Source organism: Schistocerca cancellata, chromosome 1 (genome assembly GCF_023864275.1).
Source record: "Schistocerca cancellata isolate TAMUIC-IGC-003103 chromosome 1, iqSchCanc2.1, whole genome shotgun sequence".
Classification (NCBI taxonomy): Eukaryota; Metazoa; Arthropoda; class Insecta; order Orthoptera; family Acrididae; genus Schistocerca; species Schistocerca cancellata.
In genome coordinates this window covers 258,272,630-258,299,714 of record NC_064626.1, presented here as the reverse complement: position 1 = coordinate 258,299,714, position 27,085 = coordinate 258,272,630, and the positions used below count along the sequence as shown (strand labels likewise).

The 27,085-nt window shown below is 42.2% G+C and overlaps 1 protein-coding gene and 1 pseudogene across 1 annotated transcript in view; one reads left to right on the top strand and one right to left on the bottom strand.

The window, feature by feature from the left end:
• The window catches only part of LOC126168597 (prolactin-releasing peptide receptor-like), a 493,078-nt gene that overhangs the window by 126,932 nt on the left and 339,061 nt on the right, over nucleotides 1-27,085 (top strand). The window lies entirely within an intron of this gene.
• On the bottom strand, nucleotides 9,030-9,148 carry LOC126104102 (5S ribosomal RNA; annotated as a pseudogene).

Genomic DNA, 27,085 nt, shown 5'->3' with positions numbered 1-27,085 from the left:
GTTATTTTGTGCCAGGATGGGCTCTCAACAAGGGAAGTGTCCAGAAGTCTCAGAGTGAACCAAAGCGATGTTGTTTGGAGGAGATACAGAGACATGACTCGCTCACGCTACCCAAGGGCTACTACTGCATTTGATGTCGATATCTACGAATTATGCCTTAGAGGAACCCTGACAGCAACGACACCATGTTGAATGATGCTTTTCGTGCAGCCACAGGACATCGTGTTACAACTCAAAATGGCTGCATGATGCGCAACTTCACTGTCGACGTCCAATGTGATGTCCGTCTTTGCAAACCACGACACCATGCAGCGTGGTACAGTTGGATCCAACAACATGGCAAATGGACCGCTCAAGACTTGCATCACGTTCTCTTCGCCGATGAGCGTCGCATATGCCTTCAGCCAGACAATCGTTGAATACGTGTTTGGAGGCAACCCGATCAGTCTGAACGCCTTAGATACACTGTCCTGTGACTGCAGCAAGGTGGAGGTTCCCTGATTTTGGGGGTGGCACTATGTAGTGCCGACATATGTCTGTGATGGTCATGCAAGGCGCCTTATCGGTTGTACGACACATGAATGCCATCCTCCGGTAGATAGTACAACCATTTAGGCAGCACACTGGCGAGGAATTCGTCTTCATGGACGACATTTCGCGTTCCCATCGTGCACATCTTGTGAATGACTTCCTCCAGGATAACGACATCGCTCGACCAAAGCAAGCTGCTCTCGATCTTTAATTGAAGACATTCGGCCATAGCGTTTCCTTGGTGACTTGTAATGCCCGAAAACTCGTATCCTCGGCACTCTGATGGTCAGCATGTTCTCCAGACAAGAACCCAATCGCCATGCCTGGGATCAATTGAAAAGGGCTGTCTATGGACGACGTGACCCACCAACCACTCTGAGGTATCTACGCCGAATCGCCGTTGATGAGTGGGACAATCTGGACCAATAGTGCCTTGAAGAACTTGTAGATAGTATGCCACGACGAATACAGGCTTGCCTCAATGCAGGAGGACGTGCTACGGGGTATTAGGGGTACTAGTGTGTACAACAAGCTGGACCACCAACTCTGAAGGTCTCGCTGTATGGTGGTACAACATGAAATGTATGGTTTTCATGAATATTAGAGGGGGGTGGAAATGTTGTTTATGTTGGTTTGTGGCCCAATTTTCTATACGGGTTCCGGAACTCTCGGAACCGAAGTGACACAAAAGTTTTTGATGCGCAGTGTGCGTAGGCTTGCAGAGTAGAAGCAGAGGCGGATGTACATTTGTAATCGCCGGGTTCAGGAAACATCATAAAACAGCCATTCAGACGCAGTAACGGACATATGAACGTTTCCACATCCCACAGACAGGTGATGCATACCACGTTCCTTCCTTGGACGATTGTGACGGCAGGAACGCCATCCATCCGTGATGTTACCAGTACAAAGTAACCTTTCAGCGACGTAAGGTAGAACACTAAGTAGTAGTAGCATTAGTAGTAGTAGTAATAGCAGTAGCAGTAGCAGTAGTAAAAGAAGGAGAAGAACGAGCAAATGAGCTGTATCAGCTGATTTGAGGGACATACATCGTGGTGTCATAATGGGCATCCTGTCATCCTCTACCACTAACAATGGCAAACTCAGAACAACAGCCGACCTTGTGAAGAAACGGAGAAAGGCCAGGACAGAGACAAAGAAAGATGAATTATTTAATAGCTTTAGTTATAAACTTAGAACCGTGTAAGTAATGAAACGTTCTGTGACATAATTTTACCCAACGAAATTCTAGCGAAATCTGTGTATGTCTGTACTTGGGTACTCTGGAAGCCACCATACAGTGTGTGGCAGAGGTTACAAATTGTATCAAAATCGTTTACTCCATCGTGCCTGCATTCGGGGATAGTCGAAGTAGAATTTTCGGGACTCCAATGTGTTTACTTTACTGCCCTAACTGTACCCCGGTTCTAATTAATCGAGATTGAAGAATTTAATGTGTTTCTTGATTCTCATTTTAACTTCAGCTTCCAGAAGTTTGAGATTAATCAATATGTAATACCGACATTATTTAATATCCTGTTGAGTTCACCGAGAATTTTAAATCGTTCTTGACATCGGAACACACTTGACGACGTGTACAGATATTCTTTGCAATACTCTTCTTTATTATCCTAAACCTGCTTGGTAGATGTCCAAGATCCATTAATATTATCCCATATGGGGGGTTAGATTTTTTCAATGTTACTCGTTCACATGAAAGATGTATCTGAGGTAATAATTAGATCCTAATAAAGAAAAGTCAAAGTGATATCTCAGTTCCAACTCTAATTTTACGATGGAAAGGAAAGAATCCCCTTAAAGATATGCAGGTGGCTTAAATAATAAAAACCTACAGTGATGCAAAGTAGTTGCAAGCCATCCTTCCAAAGATACACTATGTGACCAAAAGTATCCTGACACCTGGCTGAAAACATAGGTAATGCTGGAATACAGTATGGTGTTGGCCCATACTTAGCGTTGATGACAGCTTGCATTCTCGCTGTCATACGTTCAGTCAGGTGCTGGAAAGTTTCCAGAAGAATAGGAGCCCATTCTTCACGGAGTGCTGCACTGAGGAGAGGTATCGATGTCAGTCGGTGAGGCCTGTGAAGAAGTCGGCGTTCCAAAACATCCCAAAGGTGTTTTATAGGAAGCAGGTCAGGACACTGTGCAGGCCAGTCCATTACAGGGATATGATTGTCGTGTAACCATTGCACCACGGCATTATGAACAGCATTATGAACAGGTTCTAGATCGTGTTAAAAGATGCAATCGCCATCTACGAATTGCTCTTAAACAGTCGGAAACAAGAAGGTGCTTAAAACACCAATGTAGGCCTGTGCTGTGATAGTGCCACGCGAAACAACAAGGGATGCAAGCCCCCTCCATGAGAAACACGACCACACCATAACACCACTGCCTCCGAATTTTACTGTTGGCACTACACACGCTCTTAGATGACGTTCACCGGACATGCGCCGCACCCACACCCTGCTATAGGATCGCCACATTGTGTACCGTGATTCGTCACCCCACACAAAGTTTTTCCACTGTTTAGTTGTCCAGTGTTTTCGCTCCTTACACCGAGCGAGGCGTTATTTGACATTTACTGGCGTGATTTGTGGATTTTGAGCAGCCGCTCTATCATGAAATGCAAGTTTTCTCACCTCCAGCCTAATTGTCATAGTACTTATAGTGGATCCTGATGCAGTCTGGAATTCCTGTGTGATGGTCTAGATAGATGTCTACCCATTACACTTTACGACCCTCTTCAACTGTCGGCGGTCTCTGTCAGTCAACAGACGACGTCGGCCTGTACGCTTTTGCGCTGTACGTGTCCCTTCACGTTTCCACTTCATTATCACATGGTAAACAGTGGACATGGGGTTGTTTGGGAGTGTGGAGATCTCGTGTACAGACGTATGACACAAGTGACATCCAAGTTCGAAGTCCGTGAATTCTGCGGGTCACCCCATTCTGCTCTCTCAATCTGTCTAACGACTACTGAGGTCGCTGATATGGAGTACCTGGTTGTAGGTGGCAGCACAATGCACCTAATATGAGAAACGCAAATTTTTGGGGTGTCCGGATACTTTTGATCACATAGTGTATGTAAGTTATTCCAGGTCTGAGCTAGATTTAAAACATCAATGTCATATTGAGATTTTACAACGATTTGAAAATTAATATTTAGATAAAAACATTTAATTAGACTTCACTAAAGAAAAGACAAAGGTATTAACTTCATTACTCACTTAACGGTTATTTCAAGGATTTAAAAAGAAAGAAATGAAGTAATAGGGATAGTAAGAAATAACGTTCCAAGATCGTAAGAGAGTTAATCGTATTGCAGAGACAGCTATCACTATATCACTGGATTGCAACGAAATTATACCTTTGGCTGCTACGTCCGAAATTAACGCAATAAGGAACGATTTATTAAATTTAGAATACAAGGGTGTCCGACACTGAGATTTACCATAAGTTAAGTAAAGCGCTGGTCACGGTAAATATTGTATTCATTACGCGTTCTTAGGTGATTTTCTGTTATAATAGTGAGTGAAATATACCTCCCGATGGCTTACTTGAAGAAGCGTAATTAAAGGACTCCGATTACCAGAACATCGCCAGATATAACATTAAAAATATCGAATGAAAAAAACCATGTCCAAGAATTGTACACGAACCAGCAATTTATTTGTCTATCGCCTTGACCGCTCAACCGCCGACCTCGCTCTGCCAGACACGTAGAATGGCGGATATCATACGTACTAAATGAAAACACAAAAAGATTAATAAGTCGAACATTGTTAACTTTGGCTCCCAAATTATATTAATAAAAGATATTTGTTGGTAGACGATATTTCCATGCACAGCACTAAAAATACGATTTTCCGTCATCAACTTGGACTACGATTTTTTCAAAAACTATGGACTGTGTAGCAGAAGGTCGAAACAAGTGTCCCTTCACTTTCAGTATACATCATCCTTACGAAACTTGATCGAAATTGGTTATCCACATGTCAGACCCTCCCTTTGTAAGCTTGAAGAGAAAAACTCCTATTGTTAAGTTAAACGTAGCCGATAAATCCGAGGATTACATAACAAAATCCAAAATATAAATGAATATGACAGATCTAGCTAAATGAGTACACAAAGATATCAGCAACGAATGTCATAAAATGATATTCCTTTAGCATTCCATGATCGTCGTATAAGAGCAAAAGTGTCGGAGAAATGCTGCCTCAGTTTCTTAAAAAAATGAAATAAAATAAAATAAAATAAAAAAAGAAGGAAATAATGAATCTAATTGAAAGGTATAGGTATTATTTTGATTACGTCAGCTGAAAGGATGCATGTAATGTGTGCAATGACTATTCGTCTGATGTTAATGTCATTTTTGGGTAATAATTTCGACAATGTCAGCTAACTAATTTGAGCGCATGTATGTGTGAAAGATACTGACAATAGTGAATAAATCTTGGAAGAACTAGAAACGTAAGAAATTCTTTGAAGCTTTGGTGATGTTCTATTGTTTCATATAAGTCATATTTTATTGTTGTTTTAAGGTGGCATGATAAATATAGTGTTAAAATTATTCATAAATGAAAAAACAATTACCTAAGGAGTATTTACTTAACACATAGGAGTCAGCTGAGGTTGGGCTGAGCGAGAAAATATAAACTATGCCATACTTGATGTCGTAAATGGTCACATTGTTGTTTAAATAGCAAATGTTGTAACTGAGACGCTGAGAAATTTCCACCAGACGGCACTTGAAGAGAGTTGATTTTGCATATCTTGATAAGCAAATTGAAAGACCGGCTATCAGATCCGAAGCCACGAATATTCGTCTGACTATTCGGCGATCTCGGAGAAACAGTGACAACAGAATTATTCAATAAACAGCTGGCACAGAGATGCACCATCAAGCGTTCTTCTTTCCATCTGTCAATGAAACGGAAGTGAAGCTTGGCACATGCTAATATGACAAGTGTGCTCTGCCATACATTTTATAGCGATTCGCAGAATATAAGTATATGTCTATATTTTAGATGAAGATTTAGATATTTTCAATTTGTGCCTAAACCTACTGCTGTGTCCTTGATGCTGGAATGACTTTCAGGAACAGCGCCTTTCCAGTGCATATCCCACCGCACAGAACGACAGAGTGGTCATTACACAGAGCATAATTCTCCTATTTATGGAAAATTATTTCTGATATGGCCCATGACAGTAGCTAGTTTCATATCTGTATGTGTATGTCTTCAGGTCACATTAGTTCAGTCCTTTCATACCAGCCAGAGCTGTATAAAGCGGGCATTCTTGCATAACGTATTTCAAGGCTAATACGGTCAACAAAAGAATGCAAAACAGCACGTTCCTGTCGAATGAACAGAAAAAGCTGCTCCTATATTGCGTTTCATGAAGCATTTTGCATGCAAATGGTGTTTATAAAACTGGAATACTTACATAAACAACACTTATTTTGCATATCAGATACAACGGGTTTAGCCTTCAGATGAGTTGTGTGCAACTCCGAGACGTAGAATATTTGTTATTCCTCTTCTTACAGTTTTATTCAGTACACAGGATGTCAGGGGTAGAAGCGCAGATATTGTGTTCATTGGTACCATAATTAATATAATAAGTGCCCAATTCAGTATTTTTTGTTAACAGTCTTTCCGATAGCACATCACACAATTTACTACCTGACGTATACCGCCCGGTTGTAACTGCACCACAAAGAGCACCACGCCTCTCCGTATAGCCTAACCAATTTTAATACACACGTCCACACTTCCGACATCTGACCTTCTGTCAAGGGGAAAATTAGAGTCAGTGACTTCCTCTTGCCATTACTCCTAATGGCTATAGTTATTATTCTGCAAATGAAATAAATACTAATGTAACGCTGTTCAATACACTGTCCTCAGTCAACAATAAAAATACGAGGGGTGTTCAATAAGAAATGCAACAAACTTTTTCTCATCCAGTTTGATTGAAAAAATACGGACTATGTTGTGCGATTTAGGAGTATTCCTGCTTCAGCCACTATAGTTTCACTAAATCCAATAGGTGACAGAGCTCTACGTAGCCCTCAAAATGCCGTCGGTGACGGAGATGCATTCCAAACAGAGACATGTTTTTGAGTTTCTTTCGGAGGAATACCAGAGCATCGAAGGTATTCATAGGCACTTGTAGAATATCTACGCGCGACCTGGCAGTGAACAAAAGCACGGTGAGTCGTTAGGTGAACTGTCTGTCATTATCACAATAACGTCGAGTAAACCTGTCCGATTTCTCGCGTGCCGGCCGGCTACATAGAATTGTGCAGCTAAATAAACAACTTCAAGGTCTTCGCCGCCATAAAAATGTAAAAGAATTTCTCCTCCTCCATGACATCGTAAGGCCTCACACACGACTGCACACCCGAGAAGAGGTCATAACTTTATTTTGGACTGTTCTTCTTCATCCACCCTACAGCTCAGATCACGCGCTTTGCAGCTTCCATCTGTTTCGCCCAAATAATGATACCCTCCACGGGAAGCAGTACGTTGGTAGTTGGGAGGTTATTAATGCAGCGGGATGTTCGCTCTGACTTAGACCAGTAGGGTGGTACCATAGGGGCACACAGGTCTTCCCGACAAGGTCGCGTGAGGCCATCGACTTGAACGGAGATTATGTTGGAAGTAGGGTTTTGAAGCCAGGAGAGTGCGGAATAAAATGGGTGTACTGTAATCCTGAATAAAACCAACCTGCTTACAGAAAAGAAACGGGTCCCGTTCTTATTGAACGCCCCTCGTATCTACACTTGTACTCCTAACACCCTCTACAACGTAAAGAATAGAAATAAGTATATGCTACTGGATGGAACGTAACACGAGGCTTGAATGGATCTGGAAAAGCACTCAGGCAACGCTAAAATTGAAGACATTTCGTAGTACATAATTGCTGTGTGAATCACTCAGTAGCTTTCTGAGTTGCTATGTATGACAATAAAGTTCACGCTCAAAAAAAATGGTTCAAATGGCTCTGAGCACTATGGGACTTAACTTCTGAGGTCATCAGTCCCCTAGAACTTAGAACTACTTAAACCTAACTAACCTAACATCACACACATCCATGCCCGATGCACGATTCGAACCTGCGACCGTAGCGGTCGCGCGGTTCCAGACTGTAGCGCCCAGAACCGCTCGGCCACACCGGCCGGCAGTTCACGCTCAGCGGCTTTCCGTAGATCAGAGGGCACATTAACAAAAACGAATGATTTATGCGTCCACGGAGAAGGAAATATTTATCAATAACAGTTTCAGTTGCGTACTTCTTATGAGTAACGTTAATGTGCATAAGAAACAATACTGATTGTATATTGGAGGCTGGTAGATGAACATCACATAGTAAGAACTAGTTAGATCCCTTTAGTCATACTCATATGTGACTATATCTTTGAAGACTGAAGAGAAAAAGTCCCACAGAAAATTTGATTTGAAAGAAAGGCTCATAAATAATCACAGTAAGAAACGAATCAAGTAATATTTTAATATCTCAGGAGGATGTTATAAACAGCCGAATAGATAAGGCGCGTCACATAACTTAATAAACAGATACATAATTCATAGTTATTGATACGAAGACAAATGTAGATATAACAGAATGCTCAGAGACGTGCAATCTGTGCCATAAAAAATTTTCTGGCTGAGTCAGTTTTGATACGACCCGCAAGGTTGCTATAATGGAGTTACAACCTTCTCATTGAAGTTATAGCGACATAAATTTGACACGTAGCCCGTTCCAGCTAAATGAAGAGAAACCGCTGCTCTCATATAGCGCTTTATGAAACATTTTGCACGCAAATGATGTTCATAAAACTGAAATACTTACAAAAACAGTTCTTATTTTGTATATAAAATATACACGCGACCATCTCCCTAAAAGGTTAATGAACAATATAGAGTTTATAAATAAAAACAAAGAGAAAACAGAAATAGAAACAAGGTTAAAATAGGTCACTCATTGATAGATTCATTTACAAAAGTTCACTTAACTTATCGAATTACGCAATACTATGTGGATTGTAACAAAATTGTAGCATTGATGAGATTCACATAGACTTACTGGAATATATTCATAGTGGCAAGCCTTACAGATTAAACCCCTAATCGTTTCCAGGTAACTCGACGTAAGTAAACAGGATACGTAGGCCTCTATTAAAGAAAAGTGAAGTGTTCCATTTTATTACAGCACCATTTTTTTCCTGTCCTTTCTTTGTTTGTAATTCCACAAACGCATACATGATCTATACTCTGCTTCCCTGTGTTTACGTATAAATAGAATTAAACTAGGCTATGATGAACTGATACCTACTTCCTCGAAATATCCACTGGTTTCCAATGAACAGTTTAATGTCTGGTACAATAAAATATATGTCGTGTGGTACAACGGCCTGATCCAAATCTTTCAAATGGACGCCACTTCGGCGACTTACGTGTCCTAAAACACAACGGCACCCAGTTTCCCGGAACGGTCACCCATCCAGGTACTAGTTAGGCCCAACTTTGCTTAACTTCGGTGATCGGGCGAAAACCGGTGTTACTAATGTGGCAAGGCCATTGGCTAATGTCTGGCGAAGTAGACAAACATTTGCCAACACACTGCTGTCAAAATAAAAAGGTATCATGAATCCTTCTATCGATACGAGTAGGAGAACCGTGATGAGTTTAAAACTAACATCTGTCTCGTAGCATAGAAAAATGGTTCAGATGGCTCTTAGCACTATGGGACTTAACATCTGAGGTCATCAGTCCCCTATAACTTAGAACTACTTAAACCTAACTAACCTAAGGACATCACACACATCCATGCCCGAGGCAGGATTCTAACCTGCGACCGTGGCGGTAGAGCGGTTCCAGACTAAAACGCCCAGAACTTCTCGGCCACACCGGCCGGCCTCGCTGCATATAAACATGTATCAATTAAACTAGTAAACGATGAAACAGCTTCACTCTGATTTAATAGGTACGTTCATAGTTAAGAACAATTAATAGTCTCTCGCAACTCAAGAGGCAGTATCGACAACCAAAGGTTAGTACATCTACAAAACGATTCAGGCATAATCCCCATTCCCTAATTAGGCTTTTGTAAAATTTCTTTTAAAGAATGCCGCAAAAATCAGATTCTACGTAAAATCATTCCATCCAACGTGCAGTGGATCTTCTTGGCCCTGAAGGAGAAGGTAAAAAAGCTTAAATGGAAACCTGAAATCCTCAATTGCGTTAGTAGAAAATTTTGTCGTATTACTACATGATGGTTTGATCATCGACATTGTCTCAAACGATCGGTACAAGAACGAATTCTGTTTTTGATAAAACGACAGAATACTAGAGAAAGAAAAACTGTTCCGTTCCTGTCAAAATCTTTGCTGCGTAGCTGAAAGTATGCCTATTACGTAGTGGAGCAACTTAACATGGCATGGAGTCAACAGGTAGTTGGAAGTCTTCCGCAGATATGTTGAGCCATGTGACCTCAATGGCAGACCATAACTGCGGAGGTGTTACCGGTGCTGAATTTTGTGTTCTAACTGACCTCTAGATTATGTCCCATAAATCTTCGATGGGATTAATGTCGGGCGATTTGGGTGGTCAAATCATTCGCGAGACTTGTCCATAATGTTCTTCAAAACAATCGTGAACATCTCTGGCACAATGAAATGGTGCATAGTCATCCTCAAAAATTCCAGTGTATTTTGGGAACATGAAGTCCATAAATGGCTGCAAATGGGCTACTAGTAGCCGAACATAACAGTTTCCAGTCAATTATCGTTTCAGTCTGACCAGAGGACCCAATCCATTCCATGAAAACACAGACCACAACAGCCTGCACAGTGCCTCGTTGTCAACTTGGGTCCATGTCTTCATGAGGGCTCCGCCACCCACGAACCCCACTATCAGTGCTTATCCACTGAAATCGGGACTCATCTGACCATGCCATGACTTTCCAATAGCCCGGGGCCACACGATGTGGTCACGAGCCCAGGAGACTCGCTGCGGGCGATGTCGTACTGTTAGCAAAGGCAGTCGCTGTCTATCGGGTGTTGCTGTCTACCATTAACGCCAAATTTTGCCACACTGTGCAAACGAATATGTTTGCCGTACGTTTCACATTAGATTCTACGCTTATTTCACAGAGCATAGGTAAATGTGATGCAGTGCGCATAAAAAGACGTAAATTCCCATCACTTAAGCGCACGGCCGGCAATGAATCAGCAGAATCTGCCATAAATGAGCAGATGGACTATCAGACCAATTTCCTGATTGGATTGAAGAGTTCCTAGATAACAGAACGCAGCATGTCATTTTCAATGGAGAGAAGTCTTCTGAAGTAAGGGTGATTTCAGGTGTGCCGCAGGGGAGTATCGTAGGACCGTTGCTATTCACAATATACATAAATGACCTTGTGGATAACATCGCAAGTTCATTGAGGCTTTTTGCGGGTGATGCTGTGGTATATCGAGAGGTTGTAACAATGGAAAACTGTACTGAAATGCAGGAGGATCTGCAGCGAATTGACGCATGGTGCAGGGAATGGCAATTGAATCTCAATGTAGACTAGTGTAATGTGCTGCGAATACATAGAAAGAAAGATCCCTTATCATTTAGCTACAATATAGCAGGTCAGCAACTGGAAGCAGTTAATTCCATAAATTATTTGGGATTAGGCATTAGAAGTGATTTAAAATGGAATGATCATATAAAGTTGATCGTCGGTAAAGCAGATGCCAGACTGAGATTCATTGGAAGAATCCTAAGGAAATGCAATCCGAAAACAATGGAGGTAGGTTACAGTACACTTGTTCGCCCACCACTACTTGAATATTGCTCACCAGTGTGGGATCCGTACCAGATAGGGTTGATAGAAGAGATAGAGAAGATCCAACGGAGAGCAACGCGCTTCGTTACAGGATCATTTAGTAATCGCGAAAGCGCTACGGAGATGATAGATAAATTCCAGTGGAAGACTCTGCAGGAGAGCCGCTCAGGAGCTCGGTACGGGCTTTTGTTGAAGTTTCGAGAACATACCTTCACGGAGGATTCAAGCAGTATATTGTTCCCACTTACGTATATCTCGTGAAGAGACTATGAGGATAAAATCAGAGAGATTAGAGCCCACACAGAGGCATAATGACCATCTTTCTTTCCACGTACAATACGAGGCTGGAATGGAAGGGATAACCGATAGAGGTACTCAAGGTACCCTCCGCCACACACCGTCAGGTGGCTTGCGGAATATGGATGTAGATGAAGAAATGTCATGTGTCCAGAGTAGTTTAAGATAAATTGAAGAGAAACCATTTCCCAGACTGATATCTATCGGAAGAACTTTGATTATCACACTTCTGGCTGGTCTGAATTTGCCGCTGTGACTTCATCTGTGTGGGGATTTTTATCTTGTAGTACTTACACTCAACTATTTTAACCAGAACTTGTTATAAATCCACATATAAACGCTTTGATTCTATCTTAATGAGACAGAACTAAGTTACGAAAGAAATTGCTTACAAAATCCTTGTTCGACTAACTTCTGAGTATTATTAATGGATCTTGGACACCTACCAAGCAGATTTAGGATAAAAAAGAATAGTATTTCAAAGAATATCTCTACACGTCGTCACGTCTGTTCCGAGATCAAGCACGATTTAAAATTCTCTGTGAAGTCAACAAGATACTAAATAATGTCTGTGTCACATATTGGTTAATCTCAAACTTCTGGCAGCTGAAGTTAAAATGCGAATCAAGAAACAGAGTAAATTCTTCAATCTCGATTAATTAAAACCAGGGCACAATTAGGGCACTAAAGTGTACACACTGGAGTCCAGAAAATTCTACTTCGACCATGCCATCCCCGAATGTAGGAGCGATGGAGTAAACGATTTTGGTACAAATTGTAGCCTCTGTCACATACTGTTGGGTGGCTTTCAGACTACACAAATACAGACACATACAGACTTTGCTACAATTTCATTGAGTAATATTGTGACATAGAAAATTTCCTTCCATGCATGGTTCTAAGTTTGTAGCTGTCTTCAGTGAATCGAAGGACGGAACGTGGTATGCATCATCTGTCTGTGGGTAGCGTAAACCTTCAGCTGGACGTTACTGCGTCTGAATGGCTGCTTTATGATGTTTCCTGAGCTCGCCGATTACGAATCTACATCCACATCTACATCTATTGTGCAAGCCATCACACGCTGCGTACCACTACTAGCCAGTGCCTTTCCCGTTCCACTCTCAGACAGGGAGAAGGAATTACGAGTGTCTACATGCCTCCACACGATCCACAATTTCTCTTATCTTCCAAGTCATTACACGAAATGTACTTTGGCGTCATTAAAATCGTTATGCGGTCCGCATTAACTGACGGTTCTCTAAATTTTCTCAATAGAGTTCCTCGAAAAGAGTCGCCTTCCATGCAAGGGTTCCCATTTGATTTCCTGACGTTTTTCAGTAAGGAATGCAAGACATCTTTACTCCGCCAATTTCGGTTGAAAAATGAGGAATTTTTGTGTGATATAGTGGAAAATTTCCCACTTCAACTCATACAATTTGATGCAGGTAGATAGGAGGCGGCGCTGTACGTTGCCCTCCAAGCGGTGTCTATAACGGATGTGCCTTCTAGGCAGACAGATGTTACTGATTTCCTTTTTTTCCGGAAATTCGGAGCATGGCATATATTTGTAGACCTTAGCAGAAAGTCTGCAGAGACCTGGCAGTGAAAAAAAGCATGCTGAGTCGTTGGGCGAGGCGTCCACCTGGTGGGATACAACAAGATATGTGCCCGCTGACTTCCTTTCTACGTAAGACCATGAGCACCAACGAAGCAGTATCTGGGCGGAATATCTTGGGCGCTAGTAGGTTGACCTCGACAATTTTTGTCAACCATCGTCACAGTCAATGAAACATGGTTTCATCGCTTCGAAACGGAAACAAAACGGCAATCCATGGAGTGGCCCCACACCACCTCTCCTCCGAAGAAAAAGCACAAAGCGCAACCTTCAGCCGGTAGAAGTCATGGCGAGGAGTCTCCTGAGACTTTGAAGCGGTTATTGTATTTTATATGCGCCCTCACAGCGCAACGATGGACTTCGATGCTTATTGTGCTACCCTTAGGAAACTGAAGAAACGGCTTCAGTACGTTCGTCTTCACAAAAATGCAAAAGATCTTTCTCCATAAGAACGCAAGGCTTCATACAAGCCTGCACACCCGAGAGGAGCCCACAAAACGTCATTGGAATTTTCTTCCTCATCCACGCTATAGCCGGAATCTCACATCTACCGACTTCCATCTGTTTGGCCCAATGAGGGGTGCACTATGAGGGAAGAGTACGTGGATGATGGGGAGGTTATTCATGTAGCAAGATATTGGCTCAGATGTCGACCAGTAGACTGTTGAAATTAAAAGAAGTAATCATATGGCATTGTTGGTGAGGAGGTCCCATCCGGGGAAGTTTGGCCGCCGGGTTGGCGAAATGCGTGTCTTTGATGACCATGAGAGAATGATGAGGACAACACAACACTGGTCCACGAGCGGAAAAAAATTTCCAAGCCTCCCGGGAATGGAACGCGGGCCCGCTGCATGATACGCAAACACGTTACCACTTAGTCCTACAGGCAGACAGTAGAGTTGTACCATGCGGGAATACATGTCCTCCCAGCACGGTGTATTGAGTGGAGATGTTGAAAAATAGGATTTTCTAGGCAAAATAGGTTACGGGGTGGGGGTGGAGTTATAATACTGTGTACCGTACCTGAATTTTGAAAAAAAAAAAAACCACCTGCTTTCAGAAAAAAAACCGGTTTCATTATTTACTGAACGCCCATCGTTCCTGCGTATTGATAGTACCTACCAGTAACAAATCTAGCAGCCCGCCTCTGAATTGCTTCCTTCAATCCTTCCCGGTGGGGACCCAGATACTCGTGTAGTATTATAAAACGGGCCATACTAGTGTTCTATAAGCGGTCTCCTTTACAGATGAACCAACTTTCTTCAATTTCTCCCAATGAACGTAAATCGACCATCTGCCATCCCTATTACAATCTTTAAGTGCTCGTTCTATTTCACATCGATTCGCAGCGTTACGCGTAGGTATTTAATCAATGTGACTGTGTCAAGCAACACATAACTAACGCTGCACTCGAATATTATGTGTTTGTTTTTCCTACTCATCTGCATTAACTTACACTTCTCAATATTTGGAACTAACTGCCATTCCGTAACGACTGGAAATTTTTCTAAACGATCCTGTACGCTCCCTCCGTCACTCAACGACGACACTTTCCTGAACATCAAAGCATCATCAGCAAACAACCACAGATGGCTGCTCACCCTGTTCGTCAAATCATTTACGTACACAGAGAATAATAGCGGTCCCGTCACGCCTTCCTGCAGCATTCTCTGATGAACCCTAGACGCCCAGGACAACATAATGATTTCCATTACGTAAGAAGTATTCGAGCCACTCATATGTCTGGGAACGTATTCCGTATCGTCGTACATTTGTTAGAAATCTCCAGTGAGACAAACATTTTTCGATAACCTGGAAATATGAAATCCGCCGTTGGCCTCCCATCAATAGTCCGCAAGATATGTGAAAAGAGGCAAGCTAAACCAGTCCGGTATTTGCCTAAGAGAACGTGATAAACCTAAAAAAAAAACAAAAAAACGAGCTGGTCAATGTGCCAGACACACAGTTCACTATTCAACTTACGATATCTTCTATAAGAAAGAGAATTGAAATTTACAAGATCAACACTTTCACACTCCATACAATTTTCGTGTTTCATTTTTACACATTCAGGGGCTGGACAAAAATAAGGAAACATCAAAAGCACAAGCGATTACCAGGCCTAGTACGTTGGCATTCAAAACAGCTTCCAGTCGTACTGGAATGGATAGCTGGATACACGTTCTGTGTGGTTCACAAGGGTTTCTTATACCATTGTTCCTAAGATATAGTGGTAAGGGCAGGTAACGATCACTGAGAAATATAGCGATCACTCACACTTCTGTCCAATTTCGTGCTTATCGAATTTCATTTATGTTGTTTTGTTCTTGACAGGGTTCGTGACAGCTACATTTAGTTCTCTACTGACTTTTTCAGCTTTGGTCCCTTTATTTATCTTAAAAGTCCTCTTCTATGACCTTGTGTCAGGAACTCTCCACACACACTTTCGTCTGCATTGTGACTTAGCGAATGGCGTTTCTCCGCTGTCTCCTTCTGCACGAACTATCCACGAACACTTCCGTCTTCATTGCGACGTAGCGAATGACTCTTCTCCGTTTCCCCTACGTTGCGGTATAAGTCTTCGATGCTTTACCGCTTCAAACACCAAAAATTTCGGCTACCTTGATTACGAAAACACCCACCAAAGGAGCACCAAAAATTTGAGCACGTTTCAATTCGCTTAGATTCGACGAATACACTCACAGCTGTACAGAAGACTGTTCTCACCGCGACTGACATTTGCAACGCATTGAAGACTTCGTACAGGTGCCGTTCGTGGTAAAATACGGCACCAGAACCTGCGGGCTCGGCTAGCACCTGCATTTATGTTCAAGCGCTCTCGCGCATATTTTTGTCTAATCCCGGTTGTTCATTATTTTTCAACTTCGGCTCTTCGTTTACGACTAAAATTGAAAGGTATAGGACAGTAGTTAAGTGGATCACTTCTGTTATAACTTTGTTTGTAGATCGATTCAGCCTTGTATAGAAAGTTTCTTGCTTTAGGACTCTGCGGTAAATTATCGTCACAGGGTGAAGCTAACTCATTCGCAAATTCTGTGAAGTTAATTTCGACCATAAATTGGTCCTCGAATGTCCCACGGGCAGTCGGTACCACCCAATAAGGAGAGAAATTCATATGCTTGAATAAAATTGCACGCTTGTTTAACTCAGCAGCCGAATAAGTGCAGTGGCAGCGTCTTTCGGTAACTGGAGCAAAGAGCGTCTTTCTCTGTCATTTAGAAATGAATCTCTGTGTGCGTGGAACTTGTTTTACCACTTTTTGCCCTGCGTTCTACAGAAACCTTGTATACACGACATCACGTCAAGATCTTGGGATGTTTTCAGCGCCAACCACTCACGGCAACTTTTTCGTAAAGTAGGACTACAACATTAAAATATTGACGAAGGAGACCAACGTTTTAGATGTTGACTACCTGGAAAGCAACTGAGGTGGAGGAGCTCTATTTACTCCACTTAAAGTAATCTCTTGCTCAAAATATACTTTATGTTAGCTACGAAAAACGACCAAGTACGTTGGAGTAAAGCAGTTTCGTTTTACGCGATGTAGTCCTGTTTCCCTGGAAGGAGGATACAATAAAACCGCGATCGATCAATGCGACATTAGAGACGAAAGGAAAAATAAACGGAAGAGTGCAAAGCTGTACGCCGCAACTACGTCTCCTATGCTAACCTCTTCATCCCAGAGTAGCACTTGTACCACACGTACCCAATTAGTTGTTAGATGTACACCAATCGCTCTTTTCCCCTACAATTGTTATCCTCTACGGCCCCCTCTAGTACCATGGAATTTATATCCTGATTTCTTAACACACGTACCGTCGTCCTGTCCCTTGTTCTCCTAAGTGCTTCCCATATGGTTCTTTCTCGGCCGAGGCTGTAGAGAAATTCGTCGTTTCTTATCAAGTCACCGGTTTTTCAACATACTTCTATAGCACTACATATCTTACGTTTAGTTTCTCTTCTTTTCCCGTGTCCCCACAGTTCACAGCTCCCGTCCACGTATTTATGTACTCGAAAAGTACGGTCTTATAAATATAATCGACTTCCTTTGGTCAAGAATGCTCTCTTTCCAAAAGAACAATTAATAGTCTCTCGCAACTCAAGAGACAGTATTGACAACCAAAGGTTGGTACATCTACAAAGCGATTCATGTATGATCACCATTCCCTAGTTAGGCTTTTGTAAAATTTCTTTTAAAGAATGCCGGAAAAATCAGATTCTATGTAAAATCATTCCATCCAACATACAGTGGATCTTCTTGGCCCTGAAGGAGAGGGTAAAAAAGCTTAAATGTTTCGTGCGTCAGGTAGATGGATTCCTTAAGTTCATCTGTTTCCATTAGTAGCAGTTCTAGTTTTAAGTTTATCGCTAATCATTTTTGCTTCTCCTCTTTACGTTAGTCTTCCTTCCGTTTTCTGTCAATCGGTAATATGTACTCAGCACCACTCAACGGGTCTTGTAATTGACACTAGCAGACTTCGTTTGGTCAGGAACCCCTCTTTGTAGGTGCGAGAAAACAGTACCATCACATGTTTGATTCGTTGGGCCTTTTCCACATATAAATTTGATTCATTGAACTTGTATTATGCCAAGACAGGTAGAGAAAGAGATACAGTTCATTAACCTCGGCGGCCAGGAACTATCAGGAATTCGGGTGTAGCTGTGCGTATTAGCATATATAATATGTCCCAACAAGATTTAGTCGAACATGTGAAATTATTCTACATTTCATTTGTTAGATCATGGCCTTAAATTCAGAAAAGAAATTAGTACCAATTCCTTTTTATCACAAACTTCAGTTTCTGTGGTCCGTGTCCAAAGGAATGGTATCTCGAACGCGCCCACCTTTAAAGAAGTTACGTTTACATTATATGTTTCGGCAGGTTAAGATTTCCCACCTCAGTATCGTTGAACGGTGTGTTTCTGCTCCCTGTCTGCCTGAACACGACTAAAAATCGCTCCACAGCTCTCTAGTCGCTGGCCTAAAGTAACACACCGAAGTTGTTAGATAAAGCTCGCTAGTTCATTTTGGAAAATTAAACTGACCATAACCTAACTTTAAGAACCAGTCGAGCATTCGTCTTAACTGATTTAGAGACAAAATGAAAATGCCAAATCTGTTTAGCCGGAAAGAAAACCAGACTCACTTCTTTCGAATACGAATTGACATTCTTATCCATTGTGCCCGACGGGAAAAAAAGTCTTTCTGTCTACGCCAGCCACGCCACAGAGATTGGATAGTCGCGAGAGAGCCGTTTCCAATGCACATTATTCCCGGCTGACTAGGATGAAAGGTTGCTCTTTGCTGTGTGGGTGTCTCGAACGAGGTGACCTTTATAGATCGAGTTATATTTACGGGCCACACACGCCGCTGCGGAGACGCATAGAATACGGGAATCGATGGCAGCTTCTTCTTTATCCTGTTGCTCATATAGACCCCGTGTCGTAGCTCTTGCACATTGTTTCTTCGTGGCTCAGCTTCACTGTCACATTCCCTTCTCATTAATGGTCGAGCAATGGTCTGCAAAAGGTCTCTATGTGAAATGTAGGGCTGTCGTCTGCTCTTCATCGTTTAGAACCTATCTTGCACAGTACCTTACAAATTTTGTGAAATGCATTACATGTATCGAAATTGATTTCAGTACAGCAGATACTGAGACTATTTAATCATAGAACACAGGAATTGTCAGCCGGTTTTGCGTTATTATTGATACTAGCTTTATGGGCATAACGATGTGGTCCATGGCATAATTCTATGCATAATGTTGCTTCTTCTGATGCTGGAGAAATCAGCAGAAGCACAAAGAGAAGAGCGGCTGAAATTAGACAAGTAGTTGGCCTTAGTACTACATAAAACGAAGAGTGTGAACTGTTGTCCACTACAGGCTGCACAACGTATGTCGGTGCGACTCCGCGATTTTATGCAGCGGGCTGACGACATCACGAAACACACTGCGTTAGCATACGATGATGTCTCCAGCATTCGAAGACAAAACTTTTTTGCAGGGAATTATGGCTTTGACTACGGCCTTCAGGCCATGAAACAAATATCAGCAATGACGCAAATACCGGCCGTTAGATGCTACATTATATGTTTCAGTATTCTCAGTAATAACGAGACTGATTAATTAGAAATTCTAGCAGTATATCTTTCATGAAACACAGCGTAAAAAGGAGCTACTTATCAGCTCACTAAACCTGCCTCGTGTAAGTTTCTTAGGTTACAACTGTTTGATATTGTAGAGTAATTGAGGAGAACCAGTACATTGTGAACTGAGTGTCCAAATATCAGAGAAAGGATTGCCCAATTTGATGATGTGCCGTATGTGAAGCATGAGTAACGGAGAAAAATTATGGCTCCCTGTGACGTCACTGGGCTCGACATCGCCTCGAGAAGGAAAGCGTCGACACAAGCGACTGAGAAGGCCATAGTCCACAAGTTTAAGGTGAGTTAATAATGTCACGTTGGCTCCAAATTTTACCAAAATTCAACCCAGCACCACCGTGATCCTGTCACACGATATGAAGGTCGTCACACTCTTACTCACATTTTACTCTCCCCTTTGACGCCTCTGCGATGAACTTTGGAATAATGATAAGCAGACTTGAAAACACGCGGTGTCCTTACTGATGGCCGAGGAAAACATTTCAGACACACCGACGCTTATAATCGACACCGAAAGATCTCATGGGGTGGTATAAAGTGCTGAATGAAACAATCCTTTCCTTGGGGCATTGATTCCTACACTTTTAGCGGTCGGAAACGACAGTGCACAATGCGACTAGTAACAGGTCGATGTTCTTGCCAATCTTCGACACTTCTGCCACCCTCGGATGTTCCGAGCCTTATCGAAGAATATCATTAGGTTGTATCCCTATTCAAAGTGACCGCACCCCTTATGTGGTACCGAAGCTTTTGCTCTGGTGTGCAAGCTTGAAACTCTAGTGCCCTTCGAAAACAATTGGGTGAAATTTGTACATAATCTGAAGCTGAAAACGGTGCTTATGTATTTTCAAACTTTCTGTGACATAAGTACTTGGGGGAGGGCGAGGTGCTGACACTAATACATGCGTGATTAAAACGGCAAAGGATCCCTCCAAGTCCCCCAGTTTGTGAACACCTTCAGTGGAACCTGGCTACATTTACTGGCACTTTTGAAAGCGTACCTGTACAGAGACAACATGCTAAGTAGTCCTATGCGCCTGCAGGCAGGCGACCCCTCGACACGTATCCGATTCCAGATGCCCACCTGAAGGACAATTTTGGGCTTGCTCGCCTAGGAGTATTTCGCAGCGCGTCTCTGTGGAAGCACATTTCCGGTATGTTGGCGAGCTAGGTGGTCTCTGAGAGAAAATTCGTCGAATGGTTGCAGTGGTTCCAACCTGTACATGAGAGAAAAAACTGCGACACCGCTTCACCCCAAAGAGGTGAAAACTCGTTGAATGGGGATTGAGCTTCATAGTGTCCCTAGAGAGGGGTTGGAACGTCCATGGGTTTCAGCGTTGTCAAACGTTGTCAAGCACATCGTCCTGTTACTCGCCGCTAAGCGAAATGTCGTTTCCGACCACGAAATGTCTGGGAATCAACGTCCCAAGGAAAGAGGTGGTTTCATGAACACTCTTTATGCAACCCCTGAGGCGTTCTCGTATTGATTCCGAGTGGTGGAGTGTCTGAAATGTTTTCCTTGGCTTACGCGTAGGTTCAGAACTTCACGTCTCGGTTATGACCTCCATCACAGAGGAGTGAAACGAAGGGATGAAACGTGGGTAACACGTGGTGTGGTAAGTCAACGGTAACGTTGGTCAGAATTGTGATGACATTTGGCGCCCATGTGACATGATTAATCCACTTCACACGTCACATGAACTTCTGAGCTCTGGACATTTTTTCGCATGTGTCCTGGACACCTTGCTGGTTCAAACGCTGACAAATCCTGGGGTGACATCAGAGGGGGCCACACCTTTATACCGTTACAGACGAGCCAAATTTCAAATTTCTACGTCGAAAAGAAAGACAACAACGGTGTTTTGAGAACCTCATACTTTAATTGTGTTGCACAGTACAGACGCAAGTTATGGAGCGAATCTAGAAGTGACACGTGAGCAGTATTGGACTGTCAGATGTTCGGTGGACCTTGGAGCACGTCACGAGGGATTCGACTTCGAATTCTAAACGGAGCAGGATTCACGGATCCAAGGATTCTGGTTTCCGAGGTCAAGAGGGACTGTGGAAGACCTTGAATATCGCAGAGACAGTGCTTACAAATGCGTAAACCGTGGTTCACAGTGAGCCTGATCGCCGCCGGTTCCCATGCGACGCGTACCTGGGTAGTACTGACATGAAGGATTCAGTAGTCGATGATCAACTCTTCAACCTTTGCTGATACCTCGACGCAGATCTCAACAACTGGCATAGGCCCGCAGTCCTCGTCAGTGGACCATGGGACAGCCGCGGCACGTAGGATGGTCCTTTGAATACCGTTTACACGTGTACCGGACGGTCGGGTGGGGAGGATTGTGGCGCATGTCCCACGAACTGTGTATCCTGTGTATCAACAAGTTTGTGCCCAGGCAGCAGGCGGCTCAGTTACAGTCACAGTTAGTCCCAATTGTCCTGCTGCATTAACAAGCAAAGGTGCACGTTCTTCGTGATAATCAACGTCTCTTTCTATTACTGGGGTATTTTGATGGAGATATTTCAACAGGGTAAGACAAGCTCAACCGATTTTTGGTTGCATGGAGCAGTGTTCACGATTACTACAGTGAACTCGCGACTGTGTCTAAGACCATCCGAATTTAGTCGAGTGACACGCTGTCGATATCGTGTAGATTTACTGAAAAGAAACACCAGCCACACGAAATAACTGTCGCGAGAAATGGATTGTGTGTGGATTAGTTTATCTCCAGCACAATTCCAGCACTTGACACCGTCCGTGTCTTGACATGTTACTGCAGTTTTCAGTGCTCGCAGATGACTCGCTCGCTATCACCATTGCAGTCAGTGTCTTCCCATAACACCTGGCCGCTCAGTGCGTGTCTTATAACCCAACGTCACCAATATTTCGATAGTTCTCCGACCGATAAAACACGACTTTCGTGTAAGATCATATATCTATGTGTCCTTACCTACTTTCTGCCTCTGAGAGTAAATCGATTGCAAATTACTTTCCCCTCACAAACTGTCACCTCCAATCGTAAATTCTTTCCTTGGACAGAATTATATGTTGTATTCATACGCAGTTATATCATTTCCATTTTTGGCGCTACTGTGACTGGCGTAATGACACGAAATACTCGTATTTCGGAATGTGTGCCACGTAAGTCAAAATACGTAAAGAAAATAGCGCTTTGGCTGCAATTTCATTAAAATCCTTTGTCTACATCGTCCATTGCTTCTTCCTCTAGGTTAAATGTTGTTTAGCGTTGACCTTTTGGAAATTTGATGCCATCGGAAATAGCACATTGAAATTATTTCCTGATTCCAATTTTTCTTTATTTCTTAAAGGACTCTATCTGTTAGGATTCTATCTGACAAAGCATTCGAAACTGTTGACGCTTCTGTCATAGTTTTTCAGACGTTGCTTCATTATAGTTGCAGTGCGATACCCAAATAACATTTAAAACATTTATTACAATGAAACTGTGCACTTGTCTTGTGATATGGCCTAGTAATAAGGGACGGAATCAAGCGCAAGAAATTTCTTGTTATATGCGAATGCACAGTCCCACGGTGATATTATACGGTAATACGTCAGTTGATGTTACGTAAAATGTTGTTTGCGGATATCTAGCTCACAGCGTGGACGATGGTAATTATTACACATACACAGAAAAAGGCGCGAAGGAGTTCCATCTAAGCTTGCAGTAGCCGCTTAGGTCAATGTCTGCCACCTGTGAGTAAATCATCATCTCAGTCCAAAATGAACCAATGTACTCGGAGGAAATATACTCGTATTATTTTTTTTAGAAACATTTGAAATTACGAATTATTGGCACACTTTTTATTTGTATTATTAATTACGCAATTCTATATTATTTACTTTGTTTATTTCTGGATTCATTTATGAAATAATAATCGAAGTTAATAATGTAACGAAAACTAGTAGAATTCACTTGTTGGGAAAAATTGTAAACCCTTTGGAATATAGTTATTTCCGCAGAGCTTGTGAGTCGTAACCATGCCTCTGATATGCCCGGACGTATTTTTGTGTGAACAATGTAATTTTGGCTTTGTTAATGTGAAAAATCAAAATACTGCTTGAAATACTAAAATATGAGAAATATATTTAAGTAAAACAGAAGATTCTGCAACAACGGATTTATTTAGTTCAAAGAGACCATAAAGACTTGATCTGAAATTTTCAGAAACGCAAAGAATCTGACCCCTAGATAAGAAGTGCTGCCACCTCAACACGACAAGCTAAGTAAGCTACAAAGTTTATTGTAATCTTCACTCCTCTCAAATCTTCACAAAAGAAATTGTGTAATGTGGACTGTAGATGGAAGTAGGGAAGAGGAGATAGATTTTTAGTATCCCAGGAGAAATTGTCAGTATTCATGGATACGACAGGAACTACCATACGAAGCAAGGAAGCCCGATAAACCTGGTCTCTAAAATGCGTACCTTAAGAGCCTTGAACACATATTCAGTCGAAGAGATGTGTTTCACAGTAGCGAAATTGAACAACAACTCATAGCTCGTAAGATATGCACTTTAGGATCCAAGTCTACAGGACTTTATTTCCTTGTTTTGGTCCATACAACTATCTCTCAAAATATGGAAAGCAAAGGGCTTGGACTGTAAGAGGTTTGTGTTACAGTATCGAAGATGAAGTACTCGTACGTCTTAGATGTTCGTTTTACACCCCACGTTTAGTACACTTCTTTGCTTCGAATTATCGTTCCTGTCATACCTGTGAATATTAATCACTCCTCTTGCGACAACATATACACTCAACAAGCGATTCAGTATTACCTTTAAAGCGATCACCAGCTTCAATATCTAAGTAAAATATTCTCGCAACATTTTTTGACTTTGAATTTTGTAACAGAACCATGGAGAGCGGCAAAACACAACAGCTGAGAATGGGATACTTGCATAGATTCTTAACCTAGTCACAACATAACAATATCTTCCGTCAAAAGCTATAGGTTTTCTTCGCTATTTTGTATTGTTTCAAAGAGTTATCCATGAGGGGAAACGGAATCTACAATTTTCTATGAATGTCGTTCTTGTTTGTTGTATAATTACTGTAGCTAGAAAACTTGTCGCCTTTCCATTCAATGATGCTCGTCTTCACGCATACACGGACTGGTTTGTTTTCACTGCTCTGTTTGTACACATGCTAGTTCAAGCGTTGGAGGTATCTTCAGCGGTTGTTGTTTTGTTTGCGGCGTTTGTCTTGGAAGTGTACCTAAGTCTGAGGCTCCAGGAATCTTTAGAGGCTAGAGAAATTTAAAGGCCTCCCTAATGATTAGTTACCTTCCGCTTGGACTCACACAACAAGCTACACAGTAGTAACTAGAACAGTTAAAGTAGGCAGGCACATGTGTTTAGTATACAAATGTAATTCCATCTCACTTTCTTCATTCCGATAACGTGAATTGTGTGGTAAATTACACCGTAAGCTTGCCGCCATTCGAATGTGTTATTGATTATCGTTTTACATATATACAAAATCATCTCAACTACTTAGTAATTTCACCTTATCTCCGAGAGCTCTGAGTGACTAATGTCACCGATCGCTATGAAACAGACTGAGGCAATGGTACGAAAAAAAAATTCGTTTGTGTCTTCGCTTCTTGGATTTCAAGAAATTAAGGACATGTTCTTCCCAACAAAGCAAATCGATGGCTTTGAATAACACCACAAGTAAGTCCAACATCTTACGGTCGCAAACAGAGTTGGGATTTGTCTCAAAAACAGATAGTGGAATTTGTGTCAAGAAAAGCCTTTTGAGAAGTCTCGGCATCAGGAAACTTTTTATTTGATAATTTTTTTCATAATGTGGGGCCACAGTCGTAATAAAGGTGGTCCATTGATAGTGACCGGGCCAAATACCTCACGAAATAAGCATCAATCCAAAAAAACTACAAAGAACGAAACTCGTCTAGCTTGAATGGGGAAACCAGATGGCACTATGATTGGCCCGCTAGATGGCGCTGCCATAGGTCAAACGGATACCAACTGCGTTTTTTTTTTAAATAGGAACCCCCATTTTTATTACATATTCGTGTAGTACGCAAAGAAATATGAATGTTTTATTTGGACCACTTTTTTCGCTTTGTGATAGATAGCGCTGTAATAGTCGCAAACGTATAAGTCATAAATGGTTCAAATGGCTCTGAGCACTATGGGACTCAACATCTTAGGTCATAAGTCCCCTAGAACTTAGAACTACTTAAACCTAACTAACCTAAGGACATCACACACACCCATGCCCGAGGCAGGATTCGAACCTGCGACCGTAGCAGTCCCGCGGTTCCGGACTGCAGCGCTAGAACCGCTAGACCACCGCGGCCTGCTCAAACGTATAAGTACTTGGTATCACGCAACATTCCTCCAGTGAGGACGGCATTTACTTCGTGATACATTATCCGTGCTAAAATGGACCGTTTAACCGTTTACCAATTGCGGAAAAGGTCGATATCGTGTTGATGTATGGCTATTGTGATCAAAATGCCCAACGGGCGTGTGCTATGTATGCTGCTCGGTATCCTGGACGACATCATTCAAGTGTCCGGACCGTTCGCCGGATAGTTACGTTATTTAAGGAAAAAGGAAGTGTTCAGCCACGTGTGAAACGTCAATCACGACTGCAACAAATGATGATGCTCAAGTAGGTGTTTTAGCTGCTGTCGCGGCTAATCCGCAAGTCAGTAGCAGACAAATTGCGCGAGGATCGGGAATCTCAAAAACGTCGATTTTGAAACTGCTACATCAACATAGATTACACCCGCTATTTCTATACACCAGGAATTGCATGGTGACGACTTTGAACGTCGTGTACAGTTCTGCCTCTGGGCACAAGAGAAATTACGGGACGATGACAAATTTTTTGCACGCGTTCTATTTAGCGACGAAGCGTCATGCACCAACAGCGGTAACGTAAACCGGCATAATATGCACTATTGGCAACGGAAAATCCACGATGGCTGCAACAAGTGGAACATCAGCGACCTTGGCGTCCAATGCTGGTTTAATGTATGGTGCGGCTTTATGGGAGGAAGGACAATTGGCCCCCATTTTATCGATGGCAATCTAACTGGTGCAATGTATGCTGATTTCCTACGTAATGTTCTAACGATGTTACTACAAGATGTTTCACTGCATGAAAGAGTGGCGATGTTCTTCCAACATGATGGATGTACGGCACATAGCTCGCGTGCGGTTGAAGCGGTATTTAATAGCATATTTCATTACAGGTGGATTGGTCGTGGAAACACCATACCATGGCCCGCACGTTCACCGGATCTGACGTACCCGGATTTCTTTCTGTGGAGAAAGTTGAAGGATATTTGCTATCGTGATACACCGACAACGCCTGACAACATGCGTCAGAGCATTGTCAATGCATGTGCGAACGTTACGGAAAGCGGAGTACTCGCTGTTGAGGGGAATGTTGTTACGCGTATTGCCAAATGCATTGAGGTTGACGGACATCATTTTGAGAATTTATTACATTAATGTGGTATTTACAGGTAATCATGCAGTAACAGCATGCGTCTTCAGAAATGATAAGTTCACAATGG